The sequence below is a fragment of the Oryctolagus cuniculus genome, chromosome 20 (genome assembly GCF_051225735.1).
Source record: "Oryctolagus cuniculus isolate XC-2025 breed Fujian yellow rabbit chromosome 20, ASM5122573v1, whole genome shotgun sequence".
In the NCBI taxonomy this organism is placed as follows: Eukaryota; Metazoa; Chordata; class Mammalia; order Lagomorpha; family Leporidae; genus Oryctolagus; species Oryctolagus cuniculus.
The window spans coordinates 30,264,648-30,280,797 of record NC_142886.1 but is presented as its reverse complement, the minus strand read 5'-3'; the positions used below and the strand labels follow the sequence as shown (position 1 = coordinate 30,280,797).

General features: G+C 43.6%; 1 long non-coding RNA gene across 10 annotated transcripts in view; it reads left to right on the top strand.

Moving 5' to 3' along the window:
* Positions 1–10,491: 10,491 nt before the first annotated feature.
* Positions 10,492–16,150, top strand: part of LOC149120124 (uncharacterized) — a 112,228-nt gene continuing 106,569 nt past the window's right edge. For 4 of the 10 annotated variants that reach the window (XR_016226649.1, XR_016226651.1, XR_016226647.1 and 1 more), the window contains exon 1: positions 10,516–10,700. This is a non-coding gene — a long non-coding RNA (uncharacterized LOC149120124). Of the gene's footprint in view, positions 10,701–16,150 lie in introns of all 10 variants that reach the window. The other 6 variants (XR_016226643.1, XR_016226646.1, XR_016226644.1 and 3 more) reach the window with 5 other exon arrangements.

The following is a 16,150-nucleotide window of genomic DNA, read 5'->3' as shown; positions in this document are numbered from 1 at the left end:
TGAATCCTACCTCTTCTGCTTCCAATCCAGCTCCCTGCTAATGCACCTGGAAAAGTAGCAGGTCATGGCCCAAGTCCTTGGGCCCCTGCACCCATATGGGAGACCTGGATGGAGTTCTGGGCTCCTGGCTTCCATCTGGGCCAGCACTGGATGTTGAAACTTTTTGAGAAGTGAATGATGGACACTGTCTCTATTTTCTCTCGTGTGCTCTCTCTCCCTCTCTTTATGACTCTGCCTTTCAAATAAATAAATCTCTAAAAATTTCCTCTTTCAAAAAAATTATAGCTTTCTATCAAGTTACCATGTTCAATTTATTGAACAAGGAAGGCTTGTATTCTTCAGGCAATTTCTTGCACAATGTAAAATAAGGGAACCAAAACACTTACGAAAACAAAGTCCAGTGAGGATTTTTTAATCAGGGATATTTCTGCATTTTCATATGGTGATGTTAGCAATGCAAGAGACAGAGAGAGAGGATGCAGAGAAAGAATAATTGCAATAGCCTAATCACTGAAAGGGAAGTAGATAAGAGGAGACGGAGACAGGATGGGGTGGGTATTCTGTAAGAGCAGGAAAAATTCAATAAGAACAGGGAAGCTGCATAAAAATGCAGACAGATCACTAGATTTGATGATGTGGGTGTTTGGCAGTTTTCTTTTGTTTGCTTCAAACCTTCCCTTCTATGATTTAAGAGTTAAGGTCTTCATTAGAAGGAATTTTGAAGGGCTGGAAAGGGCATAAAATGTCATGTGGGAGAAGGAAACAGGAGTTATGTAGGGAAGTACTGAATCATTGCTGTGCTGCTCTGAGGCCCACCCAAGACTTACTGTCACAGACAGAAGTAGCCCAGTGAGCACACTGTGTGTTTGCCTTCTGCTATGCTGAGATGCTGTGTAGCAGTTGCAGGGGGTGAAGTGTCAAGTTTAAACCAAGTTATAGTTTGTCACATTAAAAGCATGTTGTCAGTGATAGAATTCTAAAGATGTCCCTCCAAGATTCCCATCCCCTGATTATTCAATCAAATGGTAAACTAGGTCCTAACTACAGAGTTTGCTGATATAGTTATGGTTGTTAATCAATTGAGTTTAGGGTAAGATTATTCTGCATTATCTAGTGTTTGTAATGTAAGGACTTTCTTTAAATGCTGATTTTTTTTCATTTCATTAATCAGTAGCACAGGTAGTTGAGTAAAAATTTTAAGTTTTATCATCCAGTGGCAGAGCTAGGTTACAAAATCAAATTGTAGGACTCTTTCCCAGCCAATTTTAACAATTATGCTAGAGGCATTCAGGAATATTCCTTGGATGGTCACATATCAACCCTCTTCAAGTGTGGGGTACTTCAGTTTGCTAAGAATTCAACACTAAGGAGATGCAAACAAAGTTAATGAAATTTGCATGACTGGAACTTCATTGTCACATGGCATACTCTTCTACCTTTTTTCTTTATGTTGCCCTTGAATCCCAGGGAGGAAGCCCCTTAGTCATGGAGAGAAAGAAATGGAGACCCAGAAGTCCCTCAAGCTCAGCTCCTCTATCAACACACAACCTGCAGTAACTTGCCTGCTTCTGTGAACGTGTTCTCTGGTCCCGAGTTTTGCTCCTCAGCTAGTGCCATGTGGAGCAGACATAGCCTTCCCTCTTGAGCCTTGCCAACAATGCATATTCATGAGAACAACAAAGAATTATTATTATAAGCCACAGGATGTAGTAGCCTGTGATGCAGCAATAACTAATTTTGAATTCTGCTAAGCTACCTGGTATCCCTAAGCCTCTGTTTCCTCGGTTGTAAAATGTGGATCAGGTGTTGGCCTCACAGAGTTGTCATACAGACTCGTCAAATGCATACTTAGGGGTATTCTGGATGGACCGATGGATGGGTACTCAGTTGAGGTTGACTCTCTTCCTCTCCTTTTCTGTGGCTTCCCAGGGAGACAATGTAACTAGAGCTGCTTTTAGGAAAATCATTTCTTCTCTTTATGTATACATTCTTTATGTATACATTCTTCTCTTTATGTATCCTCCTTGTATACATGAAGAGAAGATACAAGGAAGGATATTTCTGCTGATTCACAGCCTCCAAATCACTCACTCACTCACTCCACTCATTTCTGCTGATATCATTTCCCTATAGATGCCTAGGTGGGTTCCTCTATATAACAAACAGCATACGCACAGCCTCACCTTTGTCCCTCCTTACCCAATAATGTGCATTATTTTCCTTCATAACATCACTTGTTTTAGATACTATCCATTTTTAGGTATTTGTTGTATTGCCGCGTATTATAAAATGGAGATTCCATGTATATAAGTCAGCTTTGCATTACCTCATGTGTAACAAAGTACCTGAGCAGCCTAAATTCACAAGGAAAGAGGTTTATTTTGGCTCGTGGTTCTGGAGGTTCCCACACACTTCAAGATTGAGGGGGCCCTTGGGTTCAGCCTTTGGTGATAGTGTCGTCGCTGGCAGAGTCCCCGGGCAGTGCAGAACATCACATGGAGAGAGGTGGAGAGCGTGCTTGTCCATCTGGGAGGGTACCTCATGACATTTATGGAAAAAATAAAATTAAAATATGTTTATTTTGATGCAAAAATTTGTGAAATCCATACATAATTTTTTGCATAGTATAGATTTTTGTGAACTTTTTGAAGACCCTGTATGCATGGATTTCAAAATATTTCACACCAAAATCACCATTTAATTCCACTTTTCCATGAACCTTTTGTAGTGCACTCACATCCTTCTGTGGTGTCTTGTAAAATCACCAGCATTTAATCATCAGACTGCACTCTAACATTCCAGCTGAATCACTTCCCAGAGTCCCCTTCTCTAGAAAGCATAATTAAATTACACTTCAATTCTTCGAATATCATTAACAGAAGATTTGGGGGTGCAAATTCCTGAGTCTGGATGGCAGACAGGTATTGAAGCCATAGTACCATGGGAGCAGGGATTTGCTGCTACTGTGTACTGTTTTCTCTTCTGTAGTACCTGATTTGCAGGTACCCGATATGCAAGGGGCATTGTGCTAATATTTGCCAAATGGCTACGTGAATGACTTCTTTCTGGAATAGTCCCTCCCCTTGTTTAATTTACTTGTTTCTGATGATATGGGGGAGAACATGTTGAATGGGACATTGGCTTCAAGATTAGAAAGTCAGACAGACTCCAAGAACAGAAAAGGCAGTGAAGTATGCCAATTACTTCCGAAGGGTAATGGCATATTTTGAAATTTGGAGCCTGCTTCATTAAAATTCATTTTGTGCTACATAAAATAAAGAATCGGGAACCTGACAGAAATGAAACTCAAATAGGCATTCATTTCCTTTATCTTTTTACAAGACAGATCAATTAGTAATTTTATGGTTGAAAAACCTCAGTTTTAAATGTTATGTGGGACTTAGTGTAATATCAAATCTGGCCTAATGTCACCTTTATTAAGGAATTGAAAGCACTTTTACATCTGTTCATCCCACTAAAAATACCAAAAAGCACATTTTTTTGCCATCTACAATTTATAATGGAAGGGGGAAATGGGCGTAGAAGTAATCGTGTTGCATAATTAACTCCCACAAAAGTGAAGACCTGTGATCAATGCTGGACTGGAATGCTTCGTGATGTGTTTCCATTTGTAAGCCAGGACACCGAAGCCTTCCCAAACAGGTGTGTTGGAGAGTCCAGATGGCCTCCACGAGGGGCCAGGAAGCCTGACACCTCCTGCTACATTTTTGGCTGCTATTGAAGGCTTGCTGGGCCTGGCTGCATCAGCGCCTCGCTGGGGGGCAGCCAAGAGGACACACAGGTGGTGTCGGATGAGAAACAGGAATTCCAAGTGCGGAGCTGCTGTCCTGCTGGAGAATTGCCTTCCTTTTCACTACCGAGTTATAAAACCAATATCCAAGTCATTTACGGCTGGTACAGATCCTGTGTATCTTTTAGATAAGAGAGCACAGTTGTTATTTGATCTCGGGATCCTAACTCAGGTAATTACATTCTGCCACCTGAAATTGCCTCTGTAGGTTCTATCAGATCTTGCACTTGCCTTTGCTTTTCAGTCCCGTGAAGGGTTGCTATGAGGCTATTAAACAGTCTCTGTGCTCTACCTGAGCCGGTGCTAGAGTTTGTCCTCTTAACCCATTGGATGATGGGGTGAGGATATATGCTGCTGGTGATGGTTCATGTGAATCTAGTTCTAGCTGGATGTTGCTTGGTATAATTATAAATAAGGAAAATTTTGCACCTTTCAGTTGCAAACAAAACCATGGCAAAGTGATGCTGATTGATGCACATAGTTCCTTCCGGTGAGCATGAGGCAGCAAAGAAGCTTTCCATGTCTGAAAGCTGAGGACAGAATATGTTTGATGGACAGAATGTCAAGAGATGGTTAATGTGCAAATAGACCCACACAGAGAAGCTCAAGGACCCATATTCAAAGTCCTGTAAAGGAAGTCACGTCTTCCTTAAACTTTCCCACCAACATCAACTCCTTCTAGTGGTCATGTTCCAGGAGAAGCTTAGCCATGGAGGTGGAACAAATTTGAAGGGTGTCAGTTCCCCCAAGTATCACTTTCTCATCCCTCTGTAGTATTTTTAGGGTCAAGACTTTGCATTTTCTTTTTCTTTTTCTTTTTTTTTTTTGACAGAGTGGACAGTGAGAGAGAGAGACAGAGAGAAAGGTCTCCCTTTGTGATTGGTTCACCCTCCAATGGCTGCTGCGGCCGGCGCACCGCACTGATCTGATGGCAGGAGCCAGGTACTTATCCTGGTCTCCCATGGGGTGCAGGGCCCAAGGACTTGGGCCATCCTCCACTGCACTCCCTGGCCACAGCAGAGAGCTGGCCTGGAAAAGGGGCAACCGGAACAGAATCCGGCACCCCGACCGGGACTAGAACCCGGTGTGCTGGTGCCGCAAGGCGGAGGATTAGCCTAGTGAGCCGCGGCGCCAGCCAAGACTTTGCATTTTCAGAAAGGATAGTTACAATGGAAGTGTGTTCATTCACAGAACTACCCACAGCCACTTCTGTTATTGCAGCAGTTCAGAAAGATTTCCCGGTAAAAATATACCAAGGGAAATGGCCAAACAGCACAGAATCCTTGTGTCCCTTCCTGTGCCTAATTTCAAGAGTTTTACCCAGAGTTCCTTATTTCTCTCACAAGAAGAGAGTTTTGGCAGACAAGTAAGGAGGGAGTGAATCATTAGTATAGAAATATTACTCAATACGTTTTAATTTTCATAAACAGAAATAAATGTCTCATGCTAATTCTTTGAAAATTACAGAAAAGGAAGAGCCAAAATGTCTGTGAATCTTTTTCTCTATTTTTTAAGTTTATAAATATCTAGTTACAAAGAGAAATTTAAATTGCTTATCCAGTACACATTTGTGAAAAGAAATGTGACCTGGCCATTCAAAGCTTTAAAAATCAGAACTTTCAAGCATTTTTTCCCTAATCTAGACTTGTCTGATCAATATTAATATAGGCAGAAGCAGCTTATGTCACAGAGAATCATGATGGCTGCATGAAACATAAACTCTGATTATGGATGAAACAAATAGAGATTTCTCTCATGTAACATGAATTCCAGAAGTGGGTAGCCCAAAAATGATATGATTGCTCTAGCAGGCCATCACAGAAGTTCGCTTCTTCCACCTCCTCATCCACCATCCTTAGTTGGTGTCTTCCAACTTCATGGTCATTAAATGGTTGTGTCTTCATGGGCATGAAATGGTTGCTATAATGCAGATATTTCATCCTCATTCCAGTAGGAAGGAAAGATAAACAGCAACAATTTCATGCTAGATGAGTCGATGCCTTTTTATAAAGAAAATAATAGCATCAAGCCCTGCCTGGAGGCCTCTCTCACTGATGACAACTGAGTCAGCATAGACACTCCTGGTGCTGTCCATTAATCAGTGCTACCCAGCATAGAATCAGACCTGAGAACAAATTATGAGTTATAATAAGGAAGAATGGGAAATTAGATCTTACAAAGTATTAAACAGGTGTCGCTCCCCCTCTTCGTGGAGGAACGACACAGGACCCTGCGCTGTTCTTTCGTCTGCTCGGCCCTCCCCGGGTTTGCTGCTGGTTCTTCCCGGGTTGGCTACCGTCCTTTCCACCTCCGTGGAAGGGCGGTTCCCCCTGGCCACATTCCCCACTTCCGCAGGGGAGCGGCACACCGCCGGCCAGCTCTCTCGGGGGCTGCACAGGTGTTCCTTCAGATAGATGTTCCCCTTAGATGTTCCTGGTGCATGCCGTCTCTCTCCTCCTTTATAGTCCTCCTCTGCCAATCCCAACTCGGCTGCCCACACGCCGAGTACGCTGCTCTCCTCCAATCAGGAGCAAGTCCTACAGTTTATTGGTTGAATTGGAGGCAGCTGTGCAGAAGCTGTTTACTTCTCTCCCAGCGCCATATTGTGGGAGAGCAGATGCATAGAATAAGTCTTAATTCCAGTAACTCAGTCTAGTCCGGATTGCTCCCCACAGATCCCCCTTTCTTTTTATTTTTTGGCGTTGATACGCGCCTGTCTTCGGTGTCCCGCGGCACACACTCTGCTTTACTTGCTAGAGTTGCCACAGGTTCTTACAAGTCCTATCAATCAGGCAAACCGAATCCGGGTCCTCTCTTCGCCATGTTGTGAGGAGGTTTTTAGGCGCTGATGCGTGCCTGTGTTCGGTGACCTGCGGCTCATACTTTGGTCGAGCCGCCTGCTTGCGCTTACCGCCTTAATCAGGCAGACCGAATCCAAGCTTTCTCATTGCCGTATTGTGGGGGAGACTTATTAGTGTTGGTTCGTGCCTATCTTCGGTGACCTGCGGCGCATAAGCTGCTAGCCGCCGCAGGTGCTCATCGCCTCACTTAATCGGGCAGACCGAATCCAAGCCTCTCATTGCCGTGCTGTGGGGAGGCCTTACTTCTCTATTTCTCTATCTCCGGGCATTCCTATCTCTCCCATTTTACTTCTGTCTGCTAACATTCCTATTTCTCTCATTCCACTTCCAAACTTCTGTTTCTCTTATCCCTTCGGCTTTCCGGTGCCCGCCCCGAGGCTGCTTCTCGGCGGCTTTCCGGCTCTGAGCCGCTTCAGCCCGCGTCTCTCTCATCTGCGAGGCTCGGCTTTGCGCGCACACTCCGCAGTCTCGCACTTAACCCTTTCGCGTCTGAACCACGGCCTCGAGCCAGCCCCGTTCCCTATCTATTCACGCCCCGTGCTCTCTGCACGCGGCGGCTTCCGCGAGTCATACAGCGTAGCTTGCGTCTCCGCCATTAGCATTCAATCTAAGTTCCCCGGGCTAGCCTGGCGAATTCAACCCAGCTTACGTCTCCGCCCCACGGTTTGGCTTCCCGTCCTTTGCTCCCCGGGCTAATCAGACGGATCCCAATCTGGCTTACATTTCAGCTTCTGGTTTCAACTTTTCGCCCCCTATTCCCGGGCTAACTTGAGAATCCCAAAGTGGCTTTCGTTTCCGCCTTGACCTGCCCCCCGCAGCTTCAATTTCCCTAACATTTTTCTCTACCCGGTATGTTTCCCCAAACTTTCCTCCAACGATATTCCTCCCTCATTTCTCCTGGCCTCTCCCCACAGTCCGCGTCCGAGTCTGTTTGTTCTAGCTTTCACTTTCACTTTCGACCTTAGAGATTTCTCCCAGCTTCCCCCTGTAGTCCGTATCCAAGTCTATGCCTAGGCTTTCAATAGCTTCTTCCAGCACCTTTTTCGTCCGGCTTTTCCCTAGGCTGTTTGCTAGTCTCTCTCTCCGGTAATTTCCCAGTTCTTCCCGTTTCTTCCCTCCTAAGTTTGCTATCCGAGTCACGGCACCATTATGTCGCTCCCCCTCTTCGTGGAGGAACGACACAGGACCCTGCGCTGTTCTTTCGTCTGCTCGGCCCTCCCCGGGTTTGCTGCCGGTTCTTCCCGGGTTGGCTACCGTCCTTTCCACCTCCGTGGAAGGGCGGTTCCCCCTGGCCACATTCCCCACTTCCGCAGGGGAGCGGCACACCGCCGGCCAGCTCTCTCGGGGGCTGCACAGGTGTTCCTTCAGATAGATGTTCCCCTTAGATGTTCCTGGTGCATGCCGTCTCTCTCCTCCTTTATAGTCCTCCTCTGCCAATCCCAACTCGGCTGCCCACACGCCGAGTACGCTGCTCTCCTCCAATCAGGAGCAAGTCCTACAGTTTATTGGTTGAATTGGAGGCAGCTGTGCAGAAGCTGTTTACTTCTCTCCCAGTGCCATATTGTGGGAGAGCAGATGCATAGAATAAGTCTTAATTCCAGTAACTCAGTCTAGTCCGGATTGCTCCCCACAAACAGGGTTACCACACAGGGTGTTAATAACCTCTGAAAATTCCACTGGTCATCTTCATTTTCCTTGTGGCCATTCAGCTCAGTGATGTACAAATACAAATTTCCTTGAGTCTGAACTGCCATCTGTAGCCCCAAGAAAAATTTTCCTTAACATTAGCTTTACTATATCTAGGCTATACTACTGTATCTACTAAACAGTCTCAAATCTCCTTCTTTCTTCCTATATAACCTTATTTATACAATATTGACAAAACTTCTGAACACTGTCAGGAAGAATAAAAAATACCTGTATCCTCTTAAGTACCTCGGGGCTGGGGGAGGGGGGGCTGTGAAATAAAGCAACAAAAGACAGAAGAATGGGAGAAAATTACCAATTTTCAGTAACATTTTGGTGCAACTCAAAGAAGCAGTCAGGCTAAGGGCTTTCTGGAGCATTTTAATATAGGAAAAGGGGTGAGACTTCAAGGAATAATAAATCATGGAGGAATGCCCAAGAAATATGTGCAGGAACAAAGTGAAGACTAAAGTAATTGTAGTAAAGTTTGTTAATGCAAACTCATCTTGGTGCTTCCTCCATCTCCAGGGATGACTGGATTATCTCAGTGAGGTAGGGCAACACCTTCACAAAGGGAAATCCACATCCCACTTTTGGGGCAGGTCAGGCAGGAGCAGAGAACTCTGCCACACCTGTTGATTCTCAGTTGTCTTTAGCTCAAAATAATCCTTATACCAAAGTGTTCAACACTTATTTGTGGGATTACTTAATGCCATTTTTTTGCAGTTGGGCAGGTAACAGATTTTTTTCAGGGAAGTTTCATTTTGTCTGAATATTCTGAAATTGGAAACTCTTAAGGAGAGGGATCTCTGCAGGGGTGTCAAATTAATTATAATCAGCCTTGCTGTTGATTTTGACCTAGCTGTATTTTATGACATTGCAGCTGAGAACTGCCGCAGTAAGTGGTAAGAGCAGTCAGCTGCTCCTTCCCGTGAGGTTAACTTTTAACTCAGTTGTCAGAATGAGACCCAGAGCTTATAAAAGTTGATGGCAGGGTAAGAGAGGCCAAGGGAGAAAGAGAACCTACAAGGATGGCATTGGTGAATCTGGTGTGTTAAAGGAGCACCATAAGGGAGGACACGGCCAGCTGGAAAGCTCGGGGTACCTTGAAGTCCAGCCGAGCCTTCCTCCAGAGCCACGAGGCCAAATCTGCGTCCGTGGGCAGAGCCAGATGCCTCTCAGTGATTACTCAGTGTGAACCAGATTTGCTTTAAGCTGAATCATTTTAGAGAAGAAGTTTAGTATTCAAGTAAAAAGCATTAATAAACTTATGAATTGGATTCCACTGGACTCATCACCTAGAAAACATTGTCTTTCTTCCTCCCTCTCTGCCTCTCCCTTTCCCTTTGCTTTGAGAGTCAGTGGATAGAATTTTGACCAAAATTGGGTCAACATTAAAAGTGTAAGCTATGGATGTTGAACTGAACTGACGAATAAGCTACATTTGAAACAATTCATTGTTTCACTTCTCTGGCCACTAACTGCCTTGAGGAAGGACTCTCAAATGCTATGATTAATATTATGGAAACAGAGCCTTAATTATTTGCTTTTAGTGGCCCCTCAGAGATAAAGTCAGGCCTGACAGGTACACAGATCAGGATGAGCCAAGTTTTCTCCTCTGCTCTTAGGTATCTGTTTCAAAATCAGTACTTGTCACAGCTGCTGAGTAATTCAAGACCTTCTGGACAGTTTGTCAAAAGGCCATTTAAATATTTCACAACAAAATACAAGATAACAGTTTCCAGTAGAGATGTAGGAAGAATTCAAGGAGGCAAGGTGCATTTTCTGGCCTAGAATCTGGCCAAAATAAAGGCTACTTCACTTTCATTGTGTATGTAATGAGCCTAGTCTGGGGGCCACTGCCTCTCCCATTAAAATGCTTATGCTGTAGCTTCAAAGTGTCCCTCCTGAAAGTTGCTGAATCCTAAGTTATTAAATAGAACATTTTGCTTTCTGTGTTTCACTAAGCCTTTTTTTTAAAGCTCAAAGCCTCCCTCTTAAATGTTTATCACCCTAGCTAATGGAAGACACCTGCTATCATTTGGCTATTAGCTTGGGTGTCTCCTAAAGACCCAGCATGGTGCTATTAGAAAGGAATGGAAACTCAATGCAATTATGGTGATTGGAAGGCCAAGTGGGAGGTTCTTGGATTATTGGGAACATACTATTGGATGGTAGAGCTGTAGGGGGTTGGTTATAAAGAAGCACTTGGTCTTGCCCCTTCCTCTGCTTCCAGGATGGTCCAGTGCTGTTTGCTACGTGCACACGTCGACAGCCTCCAGCCTCACCAGAGAGCAGGACCATTGGAGTCTGCGTGATCTTGGAATTTGCCTTCCAAAACTGTGAGTCAAATAAGCTCACTTCCTTCCTAAGTGGCTTGTCTAACGTATTCCAGTGCTGGTGGATAGCAAAGACCAGGCTAAAGAGCTTTCACATGGAGATAAGGATTCCACTGGGAATTGGACTGATAGTCCATTGTTATGCTGTGGCAGCAAACAAAAAACCTAAATTTTGTTTGTCCATGTGTTGAGATTTTGTGAAAGGTTCAACTTAAAGACAGTGGGCTTGTTTATTGGGTGGAGGAGATTGCAGGACAGCAAATATTCAGGCTGGAGCATTGGTGTTCCTAGTTGCTGTTGGCAAGGTTTGCAGTGAGAATCAGGAGCAAAAGGAAGTAGAGCAGAAAGATTTGGAAAATCCACAACCTGGCTAGGGAAGAAGGAAATAAAAGGCTACCTTTTGGGGACAAGAGAGAGTGATAAAGAAATCCCTTTCTAAAGAGATTAGTGCAAGTTAAAGGGAGCCCAGCACTTAAAAAAAATAATATAATTGGAGAAAGACCCCAAAGGCCCAGCAGAGATCTTTAAAGCTTCTCCTCCCATCTCAGATCAGAGGCGTAGAAGCATTTGTTTGCAAGATCCTCTCCTCCCTGGCTGGTGCTGGATTTTGGCATGATGCAAAACCCTAGGAATCCCTGCAGCCCTGTTTCAAGTGGGCCCAGATGCAGCTGTGTTAGCAGCAAAACTTGATATCATCCGTGAAAGGCTGGATTTTCAAGTCCTCAGAATGTGGGAGTTAATGGGGTAACGATGATGTCTATGAATATTACAAGAAGGCCTGGGAGGCCAGGCTGGGGCTGGGCCATGGGATTGGAGCCTCTAATGGGGTGATGCCTAGTGGAGTTACAGAGATGGGATTTGAATGTATGAAAACTGAAGTGCGGCCTGGGACTCGCAAAGTCTGCCCCCACCAGAGTGTGGCCTGGATACCAGATGTCAAGTTTCCAGGTTTGATATTGGCCATGGTGAGTCTTGGTCTTGTGTAGGGAGCAACTCGGACTAGACTACGTTACTGGAATTAAGACTTATTCTATGCATCTGCTCTCCCACAATATGGTGCTGGGAGAGGAGTAAACAACTTCTACACAGCTGCCTCTCACCAACTTGACAAGCTTCAGGAGCTGATCTTGCTCCTGATTGGAGGAGAGCAGCGTACTCGGCATGTGGGTAGCAGAGTTGGGATTGGTGGAAGAGGACTATAAAGGAGGAGAGACAACATGCACCAGGAACATCCGGATAACATCTGAGCAGCCCCCGAGAGAGCCGGCCGGCGGTGTGCCGCTCCCCCGCGGAAGCGGGGAAATTGGCAGGGGGGCCCGCCCCTCCACAGAGGTGGAGGGATCGGCAGACAACCCGGGAAGAACCAGCAGCTAACCCGGGAAGGGCTGAGCAGACAAAAGAACAGTGCAGGGTCCTGTGTCGTTCCTCCGTGAAGAGGGGTAGCGACAGTCTTGTTTTGTTCCAATCATTTTTTTCTATTTCCCTTGAGTGGAAATATATGCCTGATCCCTATCCCACTATTATATCTTAAGTTATAGAACTTAATTTTTGATTATAGACTGCAGCTGGAGGAGTTGGCCTTCAATCTCAGATAAGACTTTTGAGCAAAGCTGGAATATCAGCATTTTGGCACTCTGGATAAAACAAAGACATTTTATACTGCGAGACGGATATAAACTTTAAAGAACCAGATGTAGAGTGTTGTGGTTGTAACATGCAGGTGTCCACAAAAACACATGTGTTAAAGTGCCCTCATGGTGGCACTGTTGAAAATTCACTACAGGGTGGAAATTCAATCCAATTATGGTGTCTAAGAGTGGACCAAGTGGGAGACCCAAGGGTCATCTTGGCAATTCCTTTGGAATACAGTTCCTGAGACAGGGTTGGTTACAGTCCTATTGGGGCTGGCTCTCTTTGCTTCCTGGCTTGCCAAGTGAAGGCCCTACCATATAATCTCTGGCATCCTGTAGGCTCTCCAGATGTCCAAAGCAATGGAAGCTGCCCAATCTTGGACTATGAGCTTCCAAAACTCTGAGCCAAAGTAAACCTTCTTTCAGAAGCAGGTTTTTTCAGGTACTTATTAGGGAATCAAAACTCTAATGCAATACCCTTGTATCCATCTAGTTTCTGTTTGCCATAATTTCTCTGCTTAACCTAAAGCATACTTAGTTGAATGAAACTCTGATCTTGGGAACATGTTGAATGAAGAACTCAGATATGGAATTTAGACTGCTTTATGTTGTTAAATGACATGTACAGGACATGATTAACCTTGAGTTTCAAACTTAAGTTCAGAGACTTTTGAGTTTCTTTTAGGATCCTGACAGTAGAGTTACAGGCTGTACCATACCAAGGACTTTCTAATTTAAATAACAGTAACAATAAGAGATCCTACCTCAATTGGGCCACATTTCACCTGGAAATGGAATGGGAAGGAAAGCCAGATTGCTTTATAATTGACAGCTTTGTCTTTGAGCAGATGGCTGTAATCTTCTGAATGTGCCAAGCACAGACTCAAGGATTTTTGAGTTTGTAGTGAAAACAGAAAGAACAAATATTTATCATAATTACAACATTTGTGCATTGGATATAGTTTCACAGCCTTTTAATCCTCCTTGATTAGAAAATAGAGTGACTTTTTTTTTGCTTGCCAAGGAAGTTTGTTTATCAACACTTGGGGAAACATTACAAGCTTTAGTAAGTAAAAAACTAATTCAAACAGAAACAGCTCTTTTTAGTTTATTTCTCAGTGAATCTATACATGTGGCAGCCCCCAGGCAGCCGTGGCAGCACTCAAGTTCAAGTGGCATTGTACTCAACTCTGGATTTAGCTGAGGAAATGATCCAGTTTTATTTTTTCCTTCATTTTTTTCTATTCAATGGCCACTGCTGATCAGTTCCTGTCAAACATCAGTTGAAAAATCTCTCAAGTGATTTACATAATTAGGTTCTCTTGTAGTCCATGGAAATTCTTTTTGGGACAACTTGGTCTATACCTGATCTGTCCCATCAGGTTTTGTCTACCACTGTTAGGAAATCAGTAGCTACTTGGATTTGCATTATGATCACTCTTAAAAATACTGAGCTAGACTCTGGCCTCAGAATCAGCCCTTAAGGCATTCGGATCTGGCTGAAGAGCCCATGAGAGTATTTTAGGCATGGAAAGCCAAGACACCCTGGGGAAAAAAAAAAAAAAAAAGACCTAAATGGAAGATCTCTAAGAGTGAGATCCCAATGGAAAGAACAGGGCCATCAAAGAAGGAGGTACCTTTCTCTGAAGGGAGGAGAGAACTTCCACTTTGACTATGACCCTGTCGGAATAAGATCAAAGTTGGCAAACTCCAAAGGCTTCCATAGCCTTGGCAACTCATGACTAGAGCCTAGGGAGATTACTGACGCCATAAACAAGAGTGTCAAATTGTTAAGTCAACAACAGGAGTCACTGTGTACTTACTTCTCATGTGGGATCTGTCCTTAGTGTGTTGTCCAATGTGAAGTAATGCTATAACTAGTACTGAAACAGCATTTTACACTTTGTGTTTCTGTGTGGGTGCAAACTGATGAAATCTTTACTTAATATATACTGAATTGATCTTCTGTATATAAAGATAATTGAAAATGAATCTTGATGTGAATAGAATGGGAGAGGGGGTGGGAGATGGGAGGGGTGTGAGTGGGAGGGAAATTATGGGAGGGGGAAGCCATTGTAATCCATTAACTGTACTTTGAAAATTTATTTACTAAATAAAAAATTTTAAAAAATACTGAGCTAGTTACTGGAGAGAGCTGCGGAGTGTAATTTACCTGTAAGTTCCTGGATCTTCCTGAATGACAGCACTTCATACATTAGCATTGGCTTTGTTTATACCCCTAATCTTGAACTTAGGCCCACTGTTAGACCCAAACTAAAATTCCCTTGATTATGTGAGCTTCATAAGCTCCTACTCTGACTTGGGGGGGGGGGGGGCAGCAGTGAGTAATTGTTTGATCTCCTGGAATTAGTGTCTCTTTCCAGCCAGTAGCCAATAGTCTTGAAAGATTTGATTTCCTTTTTCCCAGCATAGATACCCTGGTCAAAAGCAATGGATTTATTAGGAGAAGGCTGGGAGAGAGATGAACACTATAAATTTTGAGCAGTGCACTGGGGTCCTCCCATCCTCAAAATTAGTCTGCTAACTTCCTTCTGATGGATTCTGGGCCTATAAACTAGCTCAAGTCTGGGAATTCATTGGAGGGCCATGACTGTTTCCATGACTGAGGCTAGATTTTTATTAACTTGACAAATTTTTCTGCTTACAAAGAGCAAGTAAACTTCTCATCCATTTCATATCTAGGAATACTCTGATTAATTAGCCAATGTGTGTGTGCACATCATACTATGATTGGCTTGACATTTCTGCTGTCCATTACAGTAACCATGGCCACTTTGCTTTTGCATTTGAATGGCTGACAGTTAACCCTTGCCAGTCTGAGATCCAATTATTCCTACTTAGGTTTCCCAATTCAGGAACACTTCCCACTGTAAGTTCTGATGGAGAATAATCACATAACTCAATAGAATGATGAGATAAAAGTGGAAATTCAATTTGAATGGTAATTCAGCCACTGACAAGAGTTCCTGGGCTTTTTTTTAGCAAGGTCTTAGCCCTTCAGCTACAAGAGATAAGGATCTCCTTCAGGGAAGACAGATAGAAACTGTTCATCCTAGAAAATGTTATCCCTGGGATCCATCTGTTCTTTTCCTAACATGAGCAGCAACCAGGCAAACTCATTATCCTCAGTAGTTTGACAAACATGTTGGTCAGTGTTCTGTACGTGGTCCCCCTGATGTAAGATTCCTAAATGTTAAGAGTATCTAATGGTCAAATCTTGTATGTCTCTATTTCCAGATCACATTCTGGACTTTCAGTATTCTGTAACATTGAAATAGAGCCATTAGTGTCTTAAAATCAAATCAAATAGCTAATTTCAGAAACCCTACCAATTCAGAAGATTGATCCTTTGTATTGTGTTCTAGATGAACAACTCTGAGTACACAGTCTGTTAGCCTTCTCCAGAGAAATAGGACAATAGCAATTCATATCTATATGAAGGGACTTATTAAAAGTAATCAGTTTGTGTAATTATGGTCATGACCATCAAAATCTGTAGGGTTGGCTGGTAGGGAAGTCAATATTTTTGTGCTACTAGAGCCTTCAACTGGTGGGATGATGTGTACCGCATTTGGAAGAGAAATCTTCTGTCCCAAAGTCCTCAAGAACCAACAATTCAATTGTTAATCTCATTCAAAACACTGTATAAGCACCCAGAATAGTGTTGGGACAAATACCTGGAAACTCCATGGCCTACCCAGGTTGTCAGAGTTAACCATCATTCATTGTAATAATCTCCTATGGATTTCCCTCACTGCTCCATTGTGCTTCCACATTAAAACTAGATGACCCTGTCTAAGG